Source organism: Schistocerca nitens, chromosome 5 (genome assembly GCF_023898315.1).
Source record: "Schistocerca nitens isolate TAMUIC-IGC-003100 chromosome 5, iqSchNite1.1, whole genome shotgun sequence".
Taxonomy (NCBI): Eukaryota; Metazoa; Arthropoda; class Insecta; order Orthoptera; family Acrididae; genus Schistocerca; species Schistocerca nitens.
In genome coordinates, this window is record NC_064618.1 from 6,095,186 (window position 1) to 6,119,025 (window position 23,840).

The following is a 23,840-nucleotide window of genomic DNA, read 5'->3' on the forward strand; positions in this document are numbered from 1 at the left end:
ATACAGTAAACCTGCAGAGGTGCATCGGAATGTAAAACTGGTGACACAGGAAACGCTCAATACATAGACAGTAGGAAGACTCAATCTTTCAGTACTTGAGTCGGCATTGTTTCTCTTACATTTAATTCCGACGCAATTTCTGTGTTTCATCATCAATGGGAAGGTCCAATGGATACAGTAAACCTGCAGAGGTGGATCGGAATGTAAAACTGGTGACACGGGAAACGCTCAAAACATAGACCTTAAGAAGACTCAGTTTTCTGGTACTTAAGTCGGCGTTGTGTCTCTTATATTTAATTCCGATGCAATTTTTGTGTTTTTTCGTCAATGGGAAAGTCCAAGTTATACATTAAACCTGCGGAGGTGCATTGGAATGTAAAACTGGTGACACAGGAAACTTTCAAATCATAGACCGTAAGCAGACTCAGTTCTCTTGTACTTAAGTCGGCGTTGTGTCTCTTATATTTAATTCCGATGCAATGTCTGTGTTTCATCGTCAATGGAAGGTCCAACGGATACAGTAAACCAGCAGAGGTGCATCGGAATGTAAAACTGGTGACACAGGAGACGCTCAAAACATAGACAGTAGGAAGACTCAGTCTTCCGGTACTTAAGTCGGCATTGTGTCTCTTATATTTAATTCCGATACAATGTCTGTGTTTCATCGCCATTGGGAAGGTCGAAGGGACACAGTAAACCTGTTGAGGGGCATCGGAATGTAAAACTGGTGACACTGGAAACGATCAAAACATAGACCGTAAGAAGACTCAGTTTTCTTGTACTTAAGTCGTCGTTGTGTCTCTTCTATTTAATTCCGATGCAATTTCTGTGTTTCATCGTCATTGGGAAAGTCGAAGGGAAACAGTATACCTGCAGAGGTGCATCGGAATGTAAAACTGGTGACACAGGAGACGCTCATAGCATAGAGAGTAGGAAGACTCAGTCTTCCCTTACTTAAGTCGGCATTGTGTCTCTTATATTCAATTCCGATGCAGTTACTGTGTTTCATCGTCAGTGTGAAGGTCCAAGAGATACGGTAAACATGCAGAGGTGCATTGGAATGAAAAACTGGTGACACAGGAAACGCTCGAAACATAGACAGTAGGAAGATTCAGTCTTCCTGTACTTAAGACGTCATAGTGTCTCTTATATTTAATTCCGATGCAATATCTGTGCTTCATCGCCAATGGGAAGGTCCAAGGGATACAGTAAACCGGCAGAGGTGCATCGGAATGTAAAACTGTTGACACAGGATACGCTCAAAACATAGACAGTAGGAAGACTCACTCTTCCTATACTTATGTCGGCATGGTGTCTCTTATACTTAATTCCCATGCAATTTCTGTGTTTCATCATCAATGGGAAGGTCCAATGGATACAGTAAACCTGCAGAGGTGGATCGGAATGTAAAACTGGTGTCACGGGAAACGCTCAAAACATAGACCTTAAGAAGACTCAGTTTTCTGGTACTTAAGTCGGCATTGTGTCTCTTATATTTAATTCCGATGCAATGTCTGGGTTTCATCGTCAATGGAAGGTCCAACGGATACAGTAAACCAGCAGAGGTGCATCGGAATATAAAACTGTTGACACAGGATACGCTCAAAACATAGACAGTAGGGAGACTCAGTCTTCCTCTACTTATGTCGGCATGGTGTCTCTTATATTTAATTCCGATGCAATTTCTGTGTTTCATCATCAATGGGAAGGTCCAATGGATACAGTAAACCTGCAGAGGTGGATCGGAATGTAAAACTGGTGTCACGGGAAACGCTCTAAACATAGACCTTAAGAAGACTCAGTTTTCTGGTACTTAAGTCGGCGTTGTGTCTCTTATATTAAATTCCGATGCAATTTTTGTGTTTTTTCGTCAATGGGAAGGTCCAAGGGATACAGTAAACCTGCAGAGGTGCATTGGAATGTAAAACGGGTGACACAGAAAACGCTCAAATCATAGACCGTAAGAAGACTCAGTTTTCTTGTACTTAAGTAGGCGTTGTGTCTCTTATATTTAATTCCGATGCAATGTCTGTGTTTCATCGTCAATGGAAGGTCCAACGGATACAGTAAACCAGCAGAGGTGCATCGGAATGTAAAACTGGTGACACAGGAATCGCTCAAAACATAGACAATAGAAAGACACACTCTTCCTGTACTTAAGTCGACATTGTGTAATTCCGATGCAATTTCTGTGTTTCATCGTCAATGGGAAAGACGAAGGGAAACAGTATACCTGCAGAGGTGCATCGGAATATAAATCTGGTGACACAGGAGACGCTCAAAACATAGACAGTTAGAAGACTCTGTCTTCCTGTACTTAAGTCGGCATTGTGTCTCTTATTTTTAATTCCGATGCAATTTCTGTGTTTCATCGTCACTGTGAATGTCCAAGGGATACAGTAAACATGCAGAAGTGCATCGGAATGTAAAACTGGTGACACAGGAAACGCTCAAAACATAGACAGTAGGAAGACTCAGTCTTCCTGTACTTAAGACGTCATTGTGTCTCTTGTATTTAATTCCGATGCAATTTCTGTGTTTCATCGCCATTGGGAAGGTCCAAGGGACACAGTAAACCTGCTGAGGGGCATCGGAATGTAAAACTGGTGACACTGGAAACGCTCAAAACATAGACCGTAAGAAGACTCTGTTTTCTTGTACTTAAGTCGTCGTTGTGTCTCTTCTATTTAATTCCGATGCAATTTCTTTGTTTCATCGTGAATGGGAAAGTCGAAGGGAAACAGTAAACCTGCAGAGGTGGATCGGAATGTAAAACTGATGACACGGGAAACGCTCAAAACATAGACCTTAAGAAGACTCAGTTTTCCTGTACTTAAGCCGGCATTGTGTCTCTTATATTTAATTCCGATGCAATTTCTGTGTTTCATCGTCAATGGGAAGGTCCAAGGGTTACAGTAACCCTGCAGAGGTGCATCGGAATGTAAAACTGGTGACACAGGAAGCGCTCATAACATAGACCCTAAGATGACTCAGTTTTCGTGTACTTAAGTCGGCATTGTGTCTTTTATATTTACTTCCGATGCAATTTCTGTGTTTCATCGTCACTGTGTAGGTCCAATGGATACAGTAAACCTGCAGAGGTGGATCGGAATGTAAAACTGGTGTCACGGGAAACGCTCAAAACATAGACCTTAAGAAGACTCAGTTTTCTGGTACTTAAGTCGGCGATGTGTCTCTTATATTTAATTGCGATGCAATTTTTGTGTTTTTTCGTCAATGGGAAGGTCCAAGGGATACAGTAAACCTGCAGAGGTGCATTGGAAAGTAAAACTGGTGACACGGGAAACGCTCAAATCATAGACCGTAAGAAGACTCAGTTTTCTTGTACTTAAGTCGGTGTTGTGTCTCTTATATTTAATTCCGATGCAATGTCTGGGTTTCATCGTCAATGGAAGGTCCAACGGATACAGTAAACCAGCAGAGGTGCATCGGAATGTAAAACTGGTGACACAGGAGACGCTCATAGCATAGAGAGTAGGAAGACTCAGTCTTCCCTTACTTAAGTCGGCATTGTGTCTCTTATATTCAATTCCGATGCAATTACTGTGTTTCATCGTCAGTGTGAAGGTCCAAGAGATACAGTAAACATGCAGAGGTTCATTGGAATGAAAAACTGGTGACACAGGAAACGCTCAAAACATAGACAGTAGGAAGATTCAGTCTTCCTGTACTTAAGACGTCATAGTGTCTCTTATATTTAATTCCGATGCAATATCTGTGCTTCATCGCCAATGGGAAGGTCCAAGGGATACAGTAAACCGGCAGAGGTGCATCGGAATTTAAACTGTTGACACAGGATACGCTCAAAACATAGACAGTAGGAAGACTCAGTCTTCCTATACTTATGTCGGCATGGTGTCTCTTATACTTAATTCCCATGCAATTTCTGTGTTTCATCATCAATGGGAAGGTCCAATGGATACAGTAAACCTGCACAGGTGGATCGGAATGTAAAACTGGTGTCACGGGAAACGCTCAAAACATAGACCTTAAGAAGACTCAGTTTTCTGGTACTTAAGTCGGCGATGTGTCTCTTATATTTAATTGCGATGCAATTTTTGTGTTTTTTCGTCAATGGGAAGGTCCAAGGGATACAGTAAACCTGCAGAGGTGCATTGGAATGTAAAACTGGTGACACGGGAAACGCTCAAATCATAGACCGTAAGAAGACTCAGTTTTCTTGTACTTAAGTCGGCGTTGTGTCTCTTATATTTAATTCCGATGCAATGTCTGGGTTTCATCGTCAATGGAAGGTCCAACGGATACAGTAAACCAGCAGAGGTGCATCGGAATGTAAAACTGGTGACACAGGAAACGCTCAAAACATAGACAGCAGGAAGACTCAGTCTTCCTGTACTTCAGTCGGCATTGTGTCTCTTATATTTAATTTCGATGCCATTTCTGTGTTTCATCGCCAATGGGAAGGTCCAAGGGATACAGTAAACCTGCAGAGGTGCATCGGAATATAAAACTGTTGACACAGGATACGCTCAAAACATAGACAGTAGGGAGACTCAGTCTTCCTCTACTTATGTCGGCATGGTGTCTCTTATATTTAATTCCGATGCAATTTCTGTGTTTCATCATCAATGGGAAGGTCCAATGGATACAGTAAACCTGCAGAGGTGGATCGGAATGTAAAACTGGTGTCACGGGAAACGCTTCAAACATAGACCTTAAGAAGACTCAGTTTTCTTGTACTTAAGTCGGCGTTGTGTCTCTTATATTTAATTCCGATGCAATGTCTGTGTTTCATCGTCAATGGAAGGTCCAACGGATACAGTAAACCAGCAGAGGTGCATCGGAATGTAAAACTGGTGACACAGGAAACGCTCAAAACATAGACAATAGAAAGACACACTCTTCCTGTACTTAAGTCGACATTGTGTAATTCCGATGCAATTTCTGTGTTTCATCGTCAATGGGAAAGTCGATGGGAAACAGTATACCTGCAGAGGTGCATCGGAATATAAATCTGGTGACACAGGCGACGGTCAAAACATAGACAGTAGGAAGACTCTGTCTTCCTGTACTTAAGTCGGCAATGGGTCTCTTATATTTAATTCCGATGCAATTTCTGTGTTTCATCGTCACTGTGAATGTCCAAGGGATACAGTAAACATGCAGAAAAGCATCGCAAGGTAAAACTGGTGACACTGGAAACTCTCAAAACATAGACCGTAACAGGACTCAGTTTTCTTGTACTTAAGTCGTCGTTGTGTCTCTTCTATTTAATTCCGATGCAATTTCTGTGTTTCATCATTAATGGGAAGGTCCAATGGATACAGTAAACCTGCAGAGGTGGATCGGAATGTAAAACTGGTATCACGGGAAACGCTCAAAACATAGACCTTAAGAAGACTCAGTTTCCTGGTACTTAAGTCGGCGTTGTGTCTCTTATATTTAATTCCGATGCAATTTTTGTGTTTTTTCGTCAATGGGAAGGTCCAAGGGATACAGTAAACCTGCAGAGGTGCATTGGAATGTAAAACTGGTGACACAGGAACCGCTCAAATCATAGACCGAAAGAAGGCTCAGTTTTCTTGTACTTAAGTCGGCGTTGTGTCTCTTATATTTAATTCCGATGCAATGTCTGGGTTTCATCGTCAATAGAAGGTCCAACGGATACAGTAAACCAGCAGAGGTGCATCGGAATGTAAAACTGGTTACACAGGAAACGCTATAAACATAGACAATAGAATGACACACTCTTCCTGTACTTAAGTCGACATTGTGTAATTCCGATGCAATTTCTGTGTTTCATCGTCAATGGGAAAGACGAAGGGAAACAGTATACCTGCAGAGGTGCATCGGAATATAAATCTGGTGACACAGGAGACGCTCAAAACATAGACAGTAGGAAGACTCTGTCTTCCTGTACTTAAGTCGGCATTGTGTCTCTTATTTTTAATTCCGATGCAATTTCTGTGTTTCGACGTCACTGTGAATGTCCAAGGGACACAGTAAACATGCAGAAGTGCATCGGAATGCAAAAATGGTGACACAGGAAACGCTCAAAACATAGACAGTAGGAAGACTCAGTCTTCCTGTACTTAAGACGTCATTGTGTCTCTTATCTTTAATTCCGATGCAATTTCTGTGTTTCATCGCCATTGGGAAGGTCCAAGGGACATAGTAAACCTGCTGAGGGGCATCGGAATGTAAAACTGGTGACACTGGAAACGCTCAAAACATAGACCGTAAGAAGACTCAGTTTTCTTGTACTTAAGTCGTCGTTGTGTCTCTTCTATTTAATTCCGATGCAATTTCTTTGTTTCATCGTCAATGGGAAAGTCGAAGGGAAACAGTATACCTGCAGAGGTGCATCGGAATGTAAAACTGGTGACACAGGAGACGCTCAATACATAGACAGTAGGAAGACTCAGTCTTCCTGTACTTAAGCCGGCATTGTGTCTCTTATATTTAATTCCGATGCAATTTCTGTGTTTCATCGTCAATGGGAAGGTCCAAGGGTTCCAGTAACCCTGCAGAGGTGCATCGGAATATAAAACTGGTGACACAGGAAGCGCTCATAACATAGACCCTAAGATGACTCAGTTTTCGTGTACTTAAGTCGGCATTGTGTCTTTTATATTTACTTCCGATGCAATTTCTGTGTTTCATCGTCACTGTGTAGGTCCAATGGATACAGTAAACCTGCAGAGGTGGATCGGAATGTAAAACTGGTGACACGGGAAACGCTCAAAACATAGACCTTAAGAAGACTCAGTTTTCTGGTACTTAAGTCGGCGTTGTGTCTCTTATATTTAATTCCGATGCAATTTTTGTGTTTTTTCGTCAATGGGAATGTCCAATGGATACAGTAAACCTGCGGAGGTGCATTGGAATGTAAAACTGGTGACACAGGAAACGCTCAAATCATAGACCGAAAGAAGGCTCAGTTTTCTTGTACTTAAGTCGGCGTTGTGTCTCTTATATTTAATTCCGATGCAATGTCTGGGTTTCATCGTCAATGGAAGGTCCAACGGATACAGTAAACCAGCAGAGGTGCATCGGAATGTAAAACTGTTGACACAGGAAACGCTAAAAACATAGACAGTAGGAAGACTCAGTCTTCCTGTACTTCAGTCGGCATTGTGTCTCTTAAATTTAATTCCAATGCCATTTCTGTGTTTCATCGCCAATGGGAAGGTCCAAGGGATACAGTAAATATGCAGTGGTGCATCGGAATGTAAAACTGTTGACACAGGATACGCTCAAAGCATAGACAGTAGGAAGACTCAGTCTTCCTGTACTTATGTCGGCATGGTGTCTCTTATATTTAATTCCGATGCAATTTCTGTGTTTCATCATCAATGGGAAGGTCCAATGGATACAGTAAACCTGCAGAGGTGGATCGGAATGTAAAACTGGTGTCACGGGAAACGCACAAAACATAGACCTTAAGAAGACTCAGTTTTCTTGTACTTAAGTCGGCGTTGTGTCTCTTATATATAATTCCGATGCAATTTCTTTGTTTCATCGTCAATGGGAAAGTCGAAGGGAAACAGTATACCTGCAGAGGTGCATCGGAATGTAAAACTGGTGACACAGGAAACGCTCAAAACATAGACAGTAGGAAGACTCAGTCTTCCTGTACTTATGTCGGCATTGTGTCTATTATATTTACTTACGATGTAATTTCTTGGTTCCAATGTCAATGGGAAGGTGCAAGGGATACAGTAAACCTGCAGAGGTGCATCGGTATGTAAAACTGGTGACACAGAAAACGCTCAAAACATAGATCTTAAGAAGACTAAGTTTTCTGGTACATAAGTCGGCGTTGTGCCCCTTACATTTAATTCCGATGCAATTTTTGTGTTTTTGCGTCAATGGGAAGATCCAAGGGATACAGTAAACCTGCAGAGGTGCATTGGAATGTAAAACTGGTGACACAGGAAACGCTCAAATCATAGACCGTAAGAAGACTCAGTTTTCTTGTACTTAAGTCGGCGTTGTGTCTCTTATATTTAATTCCAATGCAATTTCTGTGTTTCATCGTCAATGGAAGCTGCAATGGATACAGTAAACCAGCAGAGGTGCATCGGAATGTAAAACTGGTGACACAGGAAACGCTCAAAAGATAGACAATAGAAAGACACACTCTTTCTGTACTTAAGTCGACATTGTGTCTCTTATATTTAATTCCGATGAAATTTCTGTGTTTCATCGTCAATGGGAAAGTCGAAGGGAAACAGTATACCTGCAGAGGTGCATCGGAATTTAAAACTGGTGACACAGGAGACGCCCAAAACATAGACAGTAGGAAGACTCAGTCTTCCTGTACTTAAGTCGCCATTGTGTCTCTTATATTTAATTCCGATGCAGTTTCTGTGTTTCATCGTCACTGTGAAGGTCCAAGGGATACAGTAAAACTGCAGAGGTGCATCGGAATGTAAAACTGGTCACACAGGAAACGATCAAAACATAGACAGTAGGAATACTCAGTCTCCCTGTACTTAAGTCGGCATTGTGTTTCTTCTATTTAATTCCGATGCTATTTCTGTGTTTCGTCGTAAATGGGAAGGTGCAAGGGATACAGTAAACCTGCACAGGTGCATCGGAATGTAAAACTGGTGACACAGGAAACGCTCAAATCATAGACAATAGAAAGACACACTCTTCCTGTACTTAAGTCGACATTGTGTAATTCCGATGCAATTTCTGTGTTTCATCGTCAATGGGAAAGCCGATGGGAAACAGTGTACCTGCAGAGGTGCATCGGAATATAAATCTGGTGACACAGGCGACGCTCAAAACATAGACAGTAGGAAGACTCTGTCTTCCTGTACTTAAGTCGGCAATGGGTCTCTTATATTTAATTCCGATGCAATTTCTGTGTTTCATCGTCTCTGTGAATGTCCAAGGGATACAGTAAACATGCAGAAAAGCATCGGAAGGTAAAACTGGTGACACTGGAAACGCTCAAAACATAGACCGTAACAAGACTCAGTTTTCTTGTACTTAAGTCGTCGTTGTGTCTCTTCTATTTAATTCCGATGCAATTTCTTTGTTTCATCGTCAATGGGAAAGTCGAAGGGAAACAGTATACCTGCAGAGGTGCATCGGAATGTAAAACTGGTGTCACGGGAAACGCTCAAAACATAGACCTTAAGAAGACTCAGTTTTCTGGTACTTAAGTCGGCGTTGTGTCTCATATTAAATTCCGATGCAATTTTTGTGTTTTTTCGTCAATGGGAAGGTCCAAGGGATACAGTAAACCTGCAGAGGTGCATTTGAATGTAAAACGGGTGACACAGGAAACGCTCAAATCATAGACCGTAAGAAGACTCAGTTTTCTTGTACTTAAGTCGGCGTTGTGTCTCTTATATTTAATTCCGATGCAATGTCTGTGTTTCATCGTCAATGGAAGGTCCAAAGGATACCGTAAACCAGCAGAGGTGCATCGGAATGTAAAACTGGTGACACAGGAAACGCTCAAAACCTAGACAATAGAAAGACACACTCTTCCTGTACTTAAGTCGAGATTGTGTAATTCCGATGCAATTTCTGTGTTTCATCGTCAATGGGAAAGACGAAGGGAAACAGTATACCTGCAGAGGTGCATCGGAATATAAATCTGGTGACACAGGAGACGCTCAAAACATAGACAGTAGGAAGACTTTGTCTTCCTGTACTTATGTCGGCATTGTGTCTCTTATTTTCAATTCCGATGCAATTTCTGTGTTTCATCGTCACTGTGAATGTCCAAGGGATACAGTAATCATGCAGAAGTGCATCGGAATGTAAAACTGGTGACACAGGAAACGCTCAAAACATAGACAGTAGGAAGACTCAGTCTTCCTGTACTTAAGACGTCATTGTGTCTCTTATATTTAATTCCGTTGCAATTTCTGTGTTTCATCGCCATTGGGAAGGTCCAAGGGACACAGTAAACCTGCTGAGGGGCATCGGAATGTAAAACTGGTGACACTGGAAACGCTCAAAACATAGACCGTAAGAAGACTCAGTTTTCTTGTACTTAAGTCGTCGTTGTGTCTCTTCTATTTAATTCCGATGCAATTTCTTTGTTTCATCGTCAATGGGAAAGTCGAAGGGAAACAGTATACCTGCAGAGGTGCATCGGAATGTAAAACTGGTGACACAGGAGACGCTCAATACATAGACAGTAGGAAGACTCAGTCTTCCTGTACTGCCGGCATTGTGTCTCTTATATTTAATTCCGATGCAATTTCTGTGTTTCATCGTCAATGGGAAGGTCCAAGGGTTACAATAACCCTGCAGAGGTGCATCGGAATGTAAAACTGGTGACACAGGAAGCGCTCATAACATAGACCCTAAGATGACTCAGTTTTCGTGTACTTAAGTCGGCATTGTGTCTTTTATATTTACTTCCGATGCATTTTCTGTGTTTCATCGTCACTGTGTAGGTCCAATGGATACAGTAAACCTGCAGAGGTGGATCGGAATCTAAAACTGGTGACACGGGAAACGCTCAAAGCATAGACCTTAAGAAGACTCAGTTTTCTGGTACTTAAGTCGGCGTTGTGTCTCTTATATTTAATTCCGATGCAATTTTTGTGTTTTTTCGTCAATGCGAAGGTCCAAGGGATACAGTAAACCTGCAGAGGTGCATTGCAATGTAGAACTGGTGACACAGGAAACGCTCAAATCATAGACCGTAAGAAGACTCAGTTTTCTTGTACTTAAGTCGGCGTTGTGTCTCTTATATTTAATTCCGATGGAATGTCTGGGTTTCATCGTCAATGGAAGGTCCAACGGATACAGTAAACCAGCAGAGGTGCATCGGAATGTAAAACTGGTGACACAGGAAACGCTCAAAACATAGACAGCAGGAAGACTCAGTCTTCCTGTACTTCAGTCGGCATTGTGTCTCTTATATTTAATTCCGATGCCATTTCTGTGTTTCATCGCCAATGGGAAGGTCCAAGGGATACAGTAAACCTGCAGAGGTGCATCGGAATATAAAACTGTTGACACAGGATACGCTCAAAACATAGACAGTAGGGAGACTCAGTCTTCCTCTACTTATGTCGGCATGGTGTCTCTTATATTTAATTCCGATGCAATTTCTGTGTTTCATCATCAATGGGAAGGTCCAATGGATACAGTAAACCTGCAGAGGTGGATCGGAATGTAAAACTGGTGTCACGGGAAACGCTCAAAACATAGACCTTAAGAAGACTCAGTTATCTTGTACTTAAGTCGGCGTTGTGTCTCTTATATTTAATTCCGATGCAATGTCTGTGTTTCATCGTCAATGGAAGGTCCAACGGATACAGTAAACCAGCAGAGGTGCATCGGAATGTAAAACTGGTGACACAGGAAACGCTCTAAACATAGACAATAGAAAGACACACTCTTCCTGTACTTAAGTCGACATTGTGTAATTCCGATGCAATTTCTGTGTTTCATCGTCAATGGGAAAGTCGATTGGAAACAGTATACCTGCAGAGGTGCATCGGAATATAAATCTGGTGACACAGGCAACGCTCTAAACATAGACAGTAGGAAGACTCTGTCTTCTTGTACTTAAGTCGGCAATGGGTCTCTTATATTTAATTCCGATGCAATTTCTGTGTTTCATCGTCTCTGTGAATGTCCAAGGGATACAGTAAACATGCAGAAAAGCATCGGAAGGTAAAACTGGTGACACTGGAAACGCTCAAAAATAGACCGTAACAAGACTCAGTTTTCTTGTACTTAAGTCGTCGTTGTGTCTCTTCTATTTAATTCCGATGCAATTTCTGTGTTTCATCATTAATGGGAAGGTCCAATGGATACAGTAAACCTGCAGAGGTGGATCGGAATGTAAAACTGGTGTCACGGGAAACGCTCAAAACATAGACCTTAAGAAGACTCAGTTTCCTGGTACTTAAGTCGGCGTTGTGTCTCTTATATTAAATTCCGATGCAATTTTTGTGTTTTTTCGTCAATGGGAAGGTCCAAGGGATACAGTAAACCTGCAGAGGTGCATTGGAATGTAAAACGGGTGACACAGGAAACGCTCAAATCATAGACCGTAAGAAGACTCAGTTTTCTTGTACTTAAGTCGGCGTTGTGTCTCTTATATTTAATTCCGATGCAATGTCTGTGTTTCATCGTCAATGGAAGGTCCAACGGATACAGTAAACCAGCAGAGGTGCATCGGAATGTAAAACTGGTGACACAGGAAACGCTCAAAACATAGACAATTGAAAGACACACTCTTCCTGTACTTAAGTCGACATTGTGTAATTCCGATGCAATTTCTGTGTGTCTTCGTCAATGGGAAAGACGAAGGGAAACAGTATACCTGCAGAGGTGCATCGGAATATAAATCTGGTGACACAGGAGACGCTCAAAACATAGACAGTAGGAAGACTCTGTCTTCCTGTACTTAAGTCGGCATTGTGTCTCTTATTTTTAATTCCGATGCAATTTCTGTGTTTCATCGTCACTGTGAATGTCCAAGGGATACAGTAATCATGCAGAAGTGCATCGGAATGTAAAACTGGTGACACAGGAAACGCTCAAAACATAGACAGTAGGAAGACTCAGTCTTCCTGTACTTAAGACGTCATTGTGTCTCTTATATTTAATTCCGATGCAATTTCTGTGTTTCATCGCCATTGGGAAGGTCCAAGGGACACAGTAAACCTGCTGAGGGGCATCGGAATGTAAAACTGGTGACACTGGAAACGCTCAAAACATAGACCGTAAGAAGACTCAGTTTTCTTGTACTTAAGTCGTCGTTGTGTCTCTTCTATTTAATTCCGATACAATTTCTTTGTTTCATCGTCAATGGGAAAGTCGAAAGGAAACAGTGTACCTGAAGAGGTGCATCGGAATGTAAAACTGGTGACACAGGAGACGCTCAATACATAGACAGTAGGAAGACTCAGTCTTCCTGTACTTAAGCCGGCATTGTGTCTCTTATATTTAATTCCGATGCAATTTCTGTGTTTCATCGTCAATGGGAAGGTCCAAGGGTTACAGTAACCCTGCAGAGGTGGATCGGAATGTAAAACTGGTGACACAGGAAGCGCTCATAACATAGACCCTAAGATGACTCAGTTTTCGTGTACTTAAGTCGGCATTGTGTCTTTTATATTTACTTCCGATGCAATTTCTGTGTTTCATCGTCACTGTGTAGGTCCAATGGATACAGTAAACCTGCAGAGGTGGATCGGAATGTAAAACTGGTGACACGGGAAACGCTCAAAACATAGACCTTAAGAAGACTCAGTTTTCTGGTACTTAAGTCGGCGTTGTGTCTCTTATATTTAATTCCGATGCAATTTTTGTGTTTTTTCGTCAATGGGAAGGTCCAAGGGATACAGTAAACCTGCAGAGGTGCATTGCAATGTAAAACTGGTGACACAGGAAACGCTCAAATCATAGACCGAAAGAAGGCTCAGTTTTCTTGTACTTAAGACGTCATAGTGTCTCTTATATTTAATTCCGATGCAATATCTGTGCTTCATCGCCAATGGGAAGGTCCAAGGGATACAGTAAACCGGCAGAGGTGCATCGGAATGTAAAACTGTTGACACAGGATACGCTCAAAACATAGACAGTAGGGAGACTCAGTCTTCCTCTACTTATGTCGGCATGGTGTCTCTTATATTTAATTCCGATGCAATTACTGTGTTTCATCATCAATGGGAAGGTCCAATGGATACAGTAAACCTGCAGAGGTGGATCGGAATGTAAAACTGGTGTCACGGGAAACGCTCAAAACATAGACCTTAAGAAGACTCAGTTTTCTTGTACTTAAGTCGGCGTTGTGTCTCTTATATTTAATTCCGATGCAATGTCTGTGTTTCATCGTCAATGGAAGGTCCAACGGATACAGTAAACCAGCAGAGGTGCATCGGAATGTAAAACTGGTGACACAGGAAACGCTCTAAACATAGACAATAGAAAGACACATTCTTCCTGTACTTAAGTCGACATTGTGTAATTCCGATGCAATTTCTGTGTTTCATCGTCAATGGGAAAGTCGATTGGAAACAGTATACCTGCAGAGGTGCATCGGAATATAAATCTGTTGACACAGGCGACGCTCTAAACATAGACAGTAGGAAGACTCTGTCTTCTTGTACTTAAGTCGGCAATGGGTCTCTTATATTTAATTCCGATGCAATCTCTGTGTTTCATCGTCTCTGTGAATGTCCAAGGGATACAGTAAACATGCAGAAAAGCATCGGAAGGTAAAACTGGTGACACTGGAAACGCTCAAAACATAGACCGTAACAAGACTCAGTTTTATTGTACTTAAGTCGTCGTTGTGTCTCTTCTATTTAATTCCGATGCAATTTCTGTGTTTCATCATTAATGGGAAGGTCCAATGGATACAGTAAACCTGCAGAGGTGGATCGGAATATAAAACTGGTGACACGGGAAACGCTCAAAACATAGACCTTAAGAATACTCAGTTTGCTGGTACTTAAGTCGGCGTTGTGTCTCTTATATTTAATTCCGATGCAATTTTTGTGTTTTTTCGTCAATGCGAAGGTCCAAGGGATACAGTAAACCTGCAGAGGTGCATTGCAATGTAAAACTGGTGACACAGGAAACGCTCAAATCATAGACCGTAAGAAGACTCAGTTTTCTTGTACTTAAGTCGGCGTTGTGTCTCTTATATTTAATTCCGATGCAATATCTGGGTTTCATCGTCAATGGAAGGTCCAACGGATACAGTAAACCAGCAGAGGTGCATCGGAATGTAAAACTGGTGACACAGGAAACGCTCAAAACATAGACAGCAGGAAGACTCAGTCTTCCTGTACTTCAGTCGGCATTGTGTCTCTTATATTTAATTCCGATGCCATTTCTGTGTTTCATCGCCAATGGGAAGGTCCAAGGGATACAGTAAACCTGCAGAGGTGCATCGGAATATAAAACTGTTGACACAGGATACGCTCAAAACATAGACAGTAGGGAGACTCAGTCTTCCTCTACTTATGTCGGCATGGTGTCTCTTATATTTAATTCCGATGCAATTTCTGTGTTTCATCATCAATGGGAAGGTCCAATGGATACAGTAAACCTGCAGAGGTGGATCGGAATGTAAAACTGGTGTCACGGGAAACGCTCAAAACATAGACCTTAAGAAGTCTCAGTTTTCTTGTACTTAAGTCGGCGTTGTGTCTCTTATATTTAATTCCGATGCAATGTCTGTGTTTCATCGTCAATGGAAGGTCCAACGGATACAGTAAACCAGCAGAGGTGCATCGGAATGTAAAACTGGTGACACAGGAAACGCTCTAAACATAGACAATAGAAAGACACACTCTTCCTGTACTTAAGTCGACATTGTGTAATTCCGATGCAATTTCTGTGTTTCATCGTCAATGGGAAAGTCGATTGGAAACAGTATACCTGCAGAGGTGCATCGGAATATAAATCTGGTGACACAGGCGACGCTCTAAACATAGACAGTAGGAAGACTCTGTCTTCTTGTACTTAAGTCGGCAGTTGGTCTCTTATATTTAATTCCGATGCAATTTCTGTGTTTCATCGTCTCTGTGAATGTCCAAGGGATACAGTAAACATGCAGAAAAGCATCGGAAGGTAAAACTGGTGACACTGGAAACGCTCAAAACATAGACCGTAACAAGACTCAGTTTTCTTGTACTTAAGTCGTCGTTGTGTCTCTTCTATTTAATTCCGATGCAATTTCTTTGTTTCATCGTCAATGGGAAAGTCGAAGGGAAACAGTATACCTGCAGAGGTGCATCGGAATGTAAAACTGGTGTCACGGGAAACGCTCAAAACATAGACCGTAAGAAGACTCAGTTTTCTTGTACTTAAGTCGTCGTTGTGTCTCTTCTATTTAATTCCGATGCAATTTCTTTGTTTCATCGTCAATGGGAAAGTCGAAGGGAAACAGTATACCTGCAGAGGTGCATCGGAATGTAAAACTGGTGACACAGGAGACGCTCAATACATAGACAGTAGGAAGACTCAGTCTTCCTGTACTTAAGCCGGCATTGTGTCTCTTATATTTAATTCCGATGCAATTTCTGTGTTTCATCGTCAATGGGAAGGTCCAAGGGTTCCAGTAACCCTGCAGAGGTGCATCGGAATGTAAAACTGGTGATACAGGAAGCGCTCATAACATAGACCCTAAGATGACTCAGTTTTCGTGTACTTAAGTCGGCATTGTGTCTTTTATATTTACTTCCGATGCAATTTCTGTGTTTCATCGTCACTGTGTAGGTCCAAAGGATACAGTAAACCTGCAGAGGTGGATCGGAATGTAAAACTGGTGACACGGGAAACGCTCAAAACATAGACCTTAAGAAGACTCAGTTTTCTGGTACTTAAGTCGGCGTTGTGTCTCTTATATTTAATTCCGATGCAATTTTTGTGTTTTATCGTCAATGGGAAGGTCCAATGGATACAGTAAACCTGCGGAGGTGCATTGGAATGTAAAACTGGTGACACAGGAAACGCTCAAATCATAGACCGAAAGAAGGCTCAGTTTTCTTGTACTTAAGTCGGCGTTGTGTCTCTTATATTTAATTCCGATGCAATGTCTGGGTTTCATCGTCAATGGAAGGTCCAACGGATACAGGAAACCTGCAGAGGTGCATCGGAATGTAAAACTGGTGACACAGGAAACGCTCAAAACATAGAGAGTAGGAAGACTCAGTCTTCCTGTACTTCTGTCGGCATTGTGTCTCTTATATTTAATTCCGATGCAATTTCTGTGTTTCATCATCAATGGGAAGGTCCAATGGATACAGTAAACCTGCAGAGGTGGATCGGAATGTAAAACTGGTGTCACGGGAAACGCACAAAACATAGACCTTAAGAAGACTCAGTTTTCTTGTACTTAAGTCGGCGTTGTGTCTCTTATATATAATTCCGATGCAATGTCTGTGTTTCATCGTCAATGGGAAAGTCGAAGGGAAACAGTATACCTGCAGAGGTGCATCGGAATATAAATCTGGTGACACAGGAAACGTTCAAAACATAGACAGTAGGAAGACTCTGTCTTCCTGTACTTATGTCGCCATTGTGTCTCTTATATTTCATTCCGATGCAATTTCTGTGTTTCATCGTCACTGTGAATGTCCAATGGATACAGTAAACATGCAGAAGAGCATCGGAATGTAAAACTGGTGACACTGGAAACGCTCAAAACATAGACCGTAAGAAGACTCAGTTTTCTTGTACTTAAGTCGTCGTTGTGTCTCTTCTATTTAATTCCGATGCAATTTCTGTGTTTCATCGTCAATGGGAAAGTCGAAGGGAAACAGTATACCTGCAGAGGTGCATCGGAATGTAAAACTGGTGACACAGGAGGCGCCCAAAGCATAGACAGTAGGAAGACTCAGTCTTCCTGTACTTAACTCGGCATTGTGTCTCTTATATTTAATTCCGATGCAATTTCTGTGTTTCATCGTCAATGGGTAGGTCCAAGGGTTACAGTAACCCTGCAGAGGTGCATCGGAATGTAAAACTGGTGACACAGGAAGCGCTCATAACATAGACCCTACGAAGACTCAGGTTTTCTTGTACTTAAGTCGGCATTGTGTCTTTTATATTTAATTCCGATGAAATTTCTGTGTTTCATCGTCAGTGTGAAGGTCCAAGGGATACAGTAAACCTGCAGAGGTGCATTGGAATGTAAAACTGGTGACACAGGAAACGCTCAAATCATAGACCGTAAGAAGACTCAGTTTTCTTGTACTTAAGTCGGCGTTGTGTCTCTTATATTTAATTCCAATGCAATTTCTGTGTTTCATCGTCAATGGAAGCTGCAATGGATACAGTAAACCAGCAGAGGTGCATCGGAATGTAAAACTGGTGACACAGGAAACGCTCAAAAGATAGACAATAGAAAGACACACTCTTTCTGTACTTAAGTCGACATTGTGTCTCTTATATTTAATTCCGATGAAATTTCTGTGTTTCATCGTCAATGGGAAAGTCGAAGGGAAACAGTATACCTGCAGAGGTGCATCGGAATTTAAAACTGGTGACACAGGAGACGCCCAAAACATAGACAGTAGGAAGACTCAGTCTTCCTGTACTTAAGTCGCCATTGTGTCTCTTATATTTAATTCCGATGCAGTTTCTGTGTTTCATCGTCACTGTGAAGGTCCAAGGGATACAGTAAAACTGCAGAGGTGCATCGGAATGTAAAACTGGTCACACAGGAAACGATCAAAACATAGACAGTAGGAATACTCAGTCTCCCTGTACTTAAGTCGGCATTGTGTTTCTTCTATTTAATTCCGATGCTATTTCTGTGTTTCGTCGTAAATGGGAAGGTGCAAGGGATACAGTAAACCTGCAGAGGTGCATCGGAATGTAAAACTGGTGACACAGGAAACGCTCAAAACATAGACAATAGAAAGACACACTCTTCCTGTACTTAAGTCGACATTGTGTAATTCCGATGCAATTTCTGTGTTTCATCGTCAATGGGAAAGACGAAGGGAAACAGTATACCTGCAGAGGTGCATCGGAATATAAATCTGGTGACACAGGAGACGCTCAAAACATAGACAGTAGGAAGACTCTGTCTTCCTGTACTTATGTCGGCATTGTGTCTCTTATTTTTAATTCCGATGCAATTTCTGTGTTTCATCGTCACTGTGAATGTCCAAGGGATACAGTAATCATGCAGAAGTGCATCGGAATGTAAAACTGGTGACACAGGAAACGCTCAAAAGATAGACAGTAGGAAGACTCAGTCTTCCTGTACTTAAGACGTCATTGTGTCTCTTATATTTAATTCCGATGCAATTTCTGTGTTTCATCGCCATTGGGAAGGTCCAAGGGACACAGTAAACCTGCTGAGGGGCATCGGAATGTAAAACTGGTGACACTGGAAACGCTCAAAACATAGACCGTAAGAAGACTCAGTTTTCTTGTACTTAAGTCGTCGTTGTGTCTCTTATATTTAATTCCGATGCAATTTCAGTGTTTCATCGTCAATGGGAAGGTCCAAGGGTTACAATAACCCTGCAGAGGTGCATCGGAATGTAAAACTGGTGACACAGGAAGCGCTCATAACATAGACCCTAAGATGACTCAGTTTTCGTGTACTTCACTCGGCATTGTGTCTTTTATATTTACTTCCGATGCATTTTCTGTGTTTCATCGTCACTGTGTAGGTCCAATGGATACAGTAAACCTGCAGAGGTGGATCGGAATGTAAAACTGGTGACACGGGAAACGCTCAAAACATAGACCTTAAGAAGACTCAGTTTTCTGGTACTTAAGTCGGCGTTGTGTCTCTTATATTTAATTCCGATGCAATTTTTGTGTTTTTTCGTCAATGCGAAGGTCCAAGGGATACAGTAAACCTGCAGAGGTGCATTGCAATGTAAAACTGGTGACACAGGAAACGCTCAAATCATAGACCGTAAGAAGACTCAGTTTTCTTGTACTTAAGTCGGCGTTGTGTCTCTTATATTTAATTCCGATGCAATGTCTGGGTTTCATCGTCAATGGAAGGTCCAACGGATACAGTAAACCAGCAGAGGTGCATCGGAATGTAAAACTGGTGACACAGGAAACGCTCAAAACATAGACAGCAGGAAGACTCAGTCTTCCTGTACTTCAGTCGGCATTGTGTCTCTTATATTTAATTCCGATGCCATTTCTGTGTTTCATCGCCAATGGGAAGGTCCAAGGGATACAGTAAACCTGCAGAGGTGCATCGGAATATAAAACTGTTGACACAGGATACGCTCAAAACATAGACAGTAGGGAGACTCAGTCTTCCTCTACTTATGTCGGCATGGTGTCTCTTATATTTAATTCCGATGCAATTTCTGTGTTTCATCATCAATGGGAAGGTCCAATGGATACAGTAAACCTGCAGAGGTGGATCGGAATGTAAAACTGGTGTCACGGGAAACGCTCAAAACATAGACCTTAAGAAGACTCAGTTTTCTTGTACTTAAGTCGGCGTTGTGTCTCTTATATTTAATTCCGATGCAATGTCTGTGTTTCATCGTCAATGGAAGGTCCAACGGATACAGTAAACCAGCAGAGGTGCATCGGAATGTAAAACTGGTGACACAGGAAACGCTCTAAACATAGACAATAGCAAGACACACTCTTCCTGTACTTAAGTCGGCATTGTGTAATTCCGATGCAATTTCTGTGTTTCATCGTCAATGGGAAAGTCGATTGGAAACAGTATACCTGCAGAGGTGCATCGGAATATAAATCTGGTGACACAGGCAACGCTCTAAACATAGACAGTAGGAAGACTCTGTCTTCTTGTACTTAAGTCGGCAATGGGTCTCTTATATTTAATTCCGATGCAATTTCTGTGTTTCATCGTCTCTGTGAATGTCCAAGGGATACAGTAAACATGCAGAAAAGCATCGGAAGGTAAAACTGGTGACACTGGAAACGCTCAAAACATAGACCGTAACAAGACTCAGTTTTCTTGTACTTAAGTCGTCGTTGTGTCTCTTCTATTTAATTCCGATGCAATTTCTGTGTTTCATCATTAATGGGAAGGTCCAATGGATACAGTAAACCTGCAGAGGTGGATCGGAATGTAAAACTGGTGTCACGGGAAACGCTCAAAACATAGACCTTAAGAAGACTCAGTTTTCTGGTACTTAAGTCGGCGTTGTGTCTCTTATATTAAATTCCGATGCAATTTTTGTGTTTTTTCGTCAATGGGAAGGTCCAAGGGATACAGTAAACCTGCAGAGGTGCATTGGAATGTAAAACGGGTGACACAGGAAACGCTCAAATCATAGACCGTAAGAAGACTCAGTTTTCTTGTACTTAAGTCGGCGTTGTGTCTCTTATATTTAATTCCGATGCAATGTCTGTGTTTCATCGTCAATGGAAGGTCCAACGGATACAGTAAACCAGCAGAGGTGCATCGGAATGTAAAACTGGTGACACAGGAAACGCTCAAAACTTAGACAATAGAAAGACACACCCTTCCTGTACTTAAGTCGACATTGTGTAATTCCGATGCAATTTCTGTGTGTCATCGTCAATGGGAAAGACGAAGGGAAACAGTATACCTGCAGAGGTGCATCGGAATATAAATCTGGTGACACAGGAGACGCTCAAAACATAGACAGTAGGAAGACTCTGTCTTCCTGTACTTAAGTCGGCATTGTGTCTCTTATTTTTAATTCCGATGCAATTTCTGTGTTTCATCGTCACTGTGAATGTCCAAGGGATACAGTAATCATGCAGAAGTGCATCGGAATGTAAAACTGGTGACACAGGAAACGCTCAAAACATAGACAGTAGGAAGACTCAGTCTTCCTGTACTTAAGACGTCATTGTGTCTCTTATATTTAATTCCGATGCAATTTCTGTGTTTCATCGCCATTGGGAAGGTCCAAGGGACACAGTAAACCTGCTGAGGGGCATCGGGATGTAAAACTGGTGACACTGGAAACGCTCAAAACATAGACCGTAAGAAGACTCAGTTTTCTTGTACTTAAGTCGTCGTTGTGTCTCTTCTATTTAATTCCGATGCAATTTCTTTGTTTCATCGTCAATGGGAAAGTCGAAAGGAAACAGTGTACCTGAAGAAGTGCATCGGAATGTAAAACTGGTGACACAGGAGACGCTCAATACATAGACAGTAGGAAGACTCAGTCTTCCTGTACTTAAGCCGGCATTGTGTCTCTTATATTTAATTCCGATGCAATTTCTGTGTTTAATCGTCAATGGGAAGGTCCAAGGGTTACAGTAACCCTGCAGAGGTGCATCGGAATGTAAAACTGGTGACACAGGAAGCGCTCATAACATAGACCCTAAGATGACTCAGTTTTCGTGTACTTAAGTCGGCATTGTGTCTTTTATATTTACTTCCGATGCAATTTCTGTGTTTCATCGTCACTGTGTAGGTCCAATGGATACAGTAAACCTGCAGAGGTGGATCGGAATGTAAAACTGGTGACACGGGAAACGCTCAAAACATAGACCTTAAGAAGACTCAGTTTTCTGGTACGTAAGTCGGCGTTGTGTCTCTTATATTTAATTCCGATGCAATTTTTGTGTTTTTTCGTCAATGGGAAGGTCCAAGGGATACAGTAAACCTGCAGAGGTGCATTGCAATGTAAAACTGGTGACACAGGAAACGCTCAAATCATAGACCGAAAGAAGGCTCAGTTTTCTTGTACTTAAGACGTCATAGTGACTCTTATATTTAATTCCGATGCAATATCTGTGCTTCATCGCCAATGGGAAGGTCCAAGGGATACAGTAAACCGGCAGAGGTGCATCGGAATGTAAAACTGTTGACACAGGATACGCTCAAAACATAGACAGTAGGGAGACTCAGTCTTCCTCTACTTATGTCGGCATGGTGTCTCTTATATTTAATTCCGATGCAATTTCTGTGTTTCATCATCAATGGGAAGGTCCAATGGATACAGTAAACCTGCAGAGGTGGATCGGAATGTAAAACTGGTGTCACGGGAAACGCTCAAAACATAGACCTTAAGAAGACTCAGTTTTCTTGTACTTAAGTCGGCGTTGTGTCTCTTATATTTAATTCCGATGCAATGTCTGTGTTTCATCGTCAATGGAAGGTCCAACGGATACAGTAAACCAGCAGAGGTGCATCGGAATGTAAAACTGGTGACACAGGAAACGCTCTAAACATAGACAATAGAAAGACACATTCTTCCTGTACTTAAGTCGACATTGTGTAATTCCGATGCAATTTCTGTGTTTCATCGTCAATGGGAAAGTCGATTGGAAACAGTATACCTGCAGAGGTGCATCGGAATATAAATCTGGTGACACAGGCGACGCTCTAAACATAGACAGTAGGAAGACTCTGTCTTCTTGTACTTAAGTCGGCAATGGGTCTCTTATATTTAATTCCGATGCAATTTCTGTGTTTCATCGTCTCTGTGAATGTCCAAGGGATACCGTAAACATGCAGAAAAGCATCGGAAGGTAAAACTGCTGACACTGGAAACGCTCAAAACATAGACCGTAACAAGACTCAGTTTTCTTGTACTTAAGTCGTCGTTGTGTCTCTTCTATTTAATTCCGATGCAATTTCTGTGTTTCATCATTAATGGGAAGGTCCAATGGATACAGTAAACCTGCAGAGGTGGATCGGAATGTAAAACTGGTGACACGGGAAACGCTCAAAACATAGACCTTAAGAATACTCAGTTTTCTGGTACTTAAGTCGGCGTTGTGTCTCATATTAAATTCCGATGCAATTTTTGTGTTTTTTCGTCAATGGGAAGGTCCAAGGGATACAGTAAACCTGCAGAGGTGCATTGCAATGTAAAACTGGTGACACAGGAAACGCTCAAATCATAGACCGTAAGAAGACTCAGTTTTCTTGTACTTAAGTCGGCGTTGTGTCTCTTATATTTAATTCCGATGCAATATCTGGGTTTCATCGTCAATGGAAGGTCCAACGGATACAGTAAACCAGCAGAGGTGCATCGGAATGTAAAACTGGTGACACAGGAAACGCTCAAAACATAGACAGCAGGAAGACTCAGTCTTCCTGTACTTCAGTCGGCATTGTGTCTCTTATATTTAATTCCGATGCCATTTCTGTGTTTCATCGCCAATGGGAAGGTCCAAGGGATACAGTAAACCTGCAGAGGTGCATCGGAATATAAAACTGTTGACACAGGATACGCTCAAAACATAGACAGTAGGGAGACTCAGTCTTCCTCTACTTATGTCGGCATGGTGTCTCTTATATTTAATTCCGATGCAATTTCTGTGTTTCATCATCAATGGGAAGGTCCAATGTATACAGTAAACCTGCAGAGGTGGATCGGAATGTAAAACTGGTGTCACGGGAAACGCTCAAAACATAGACCTTAAGAAGTCTCAGTTTTCTTGTACTTAAGTCGGCG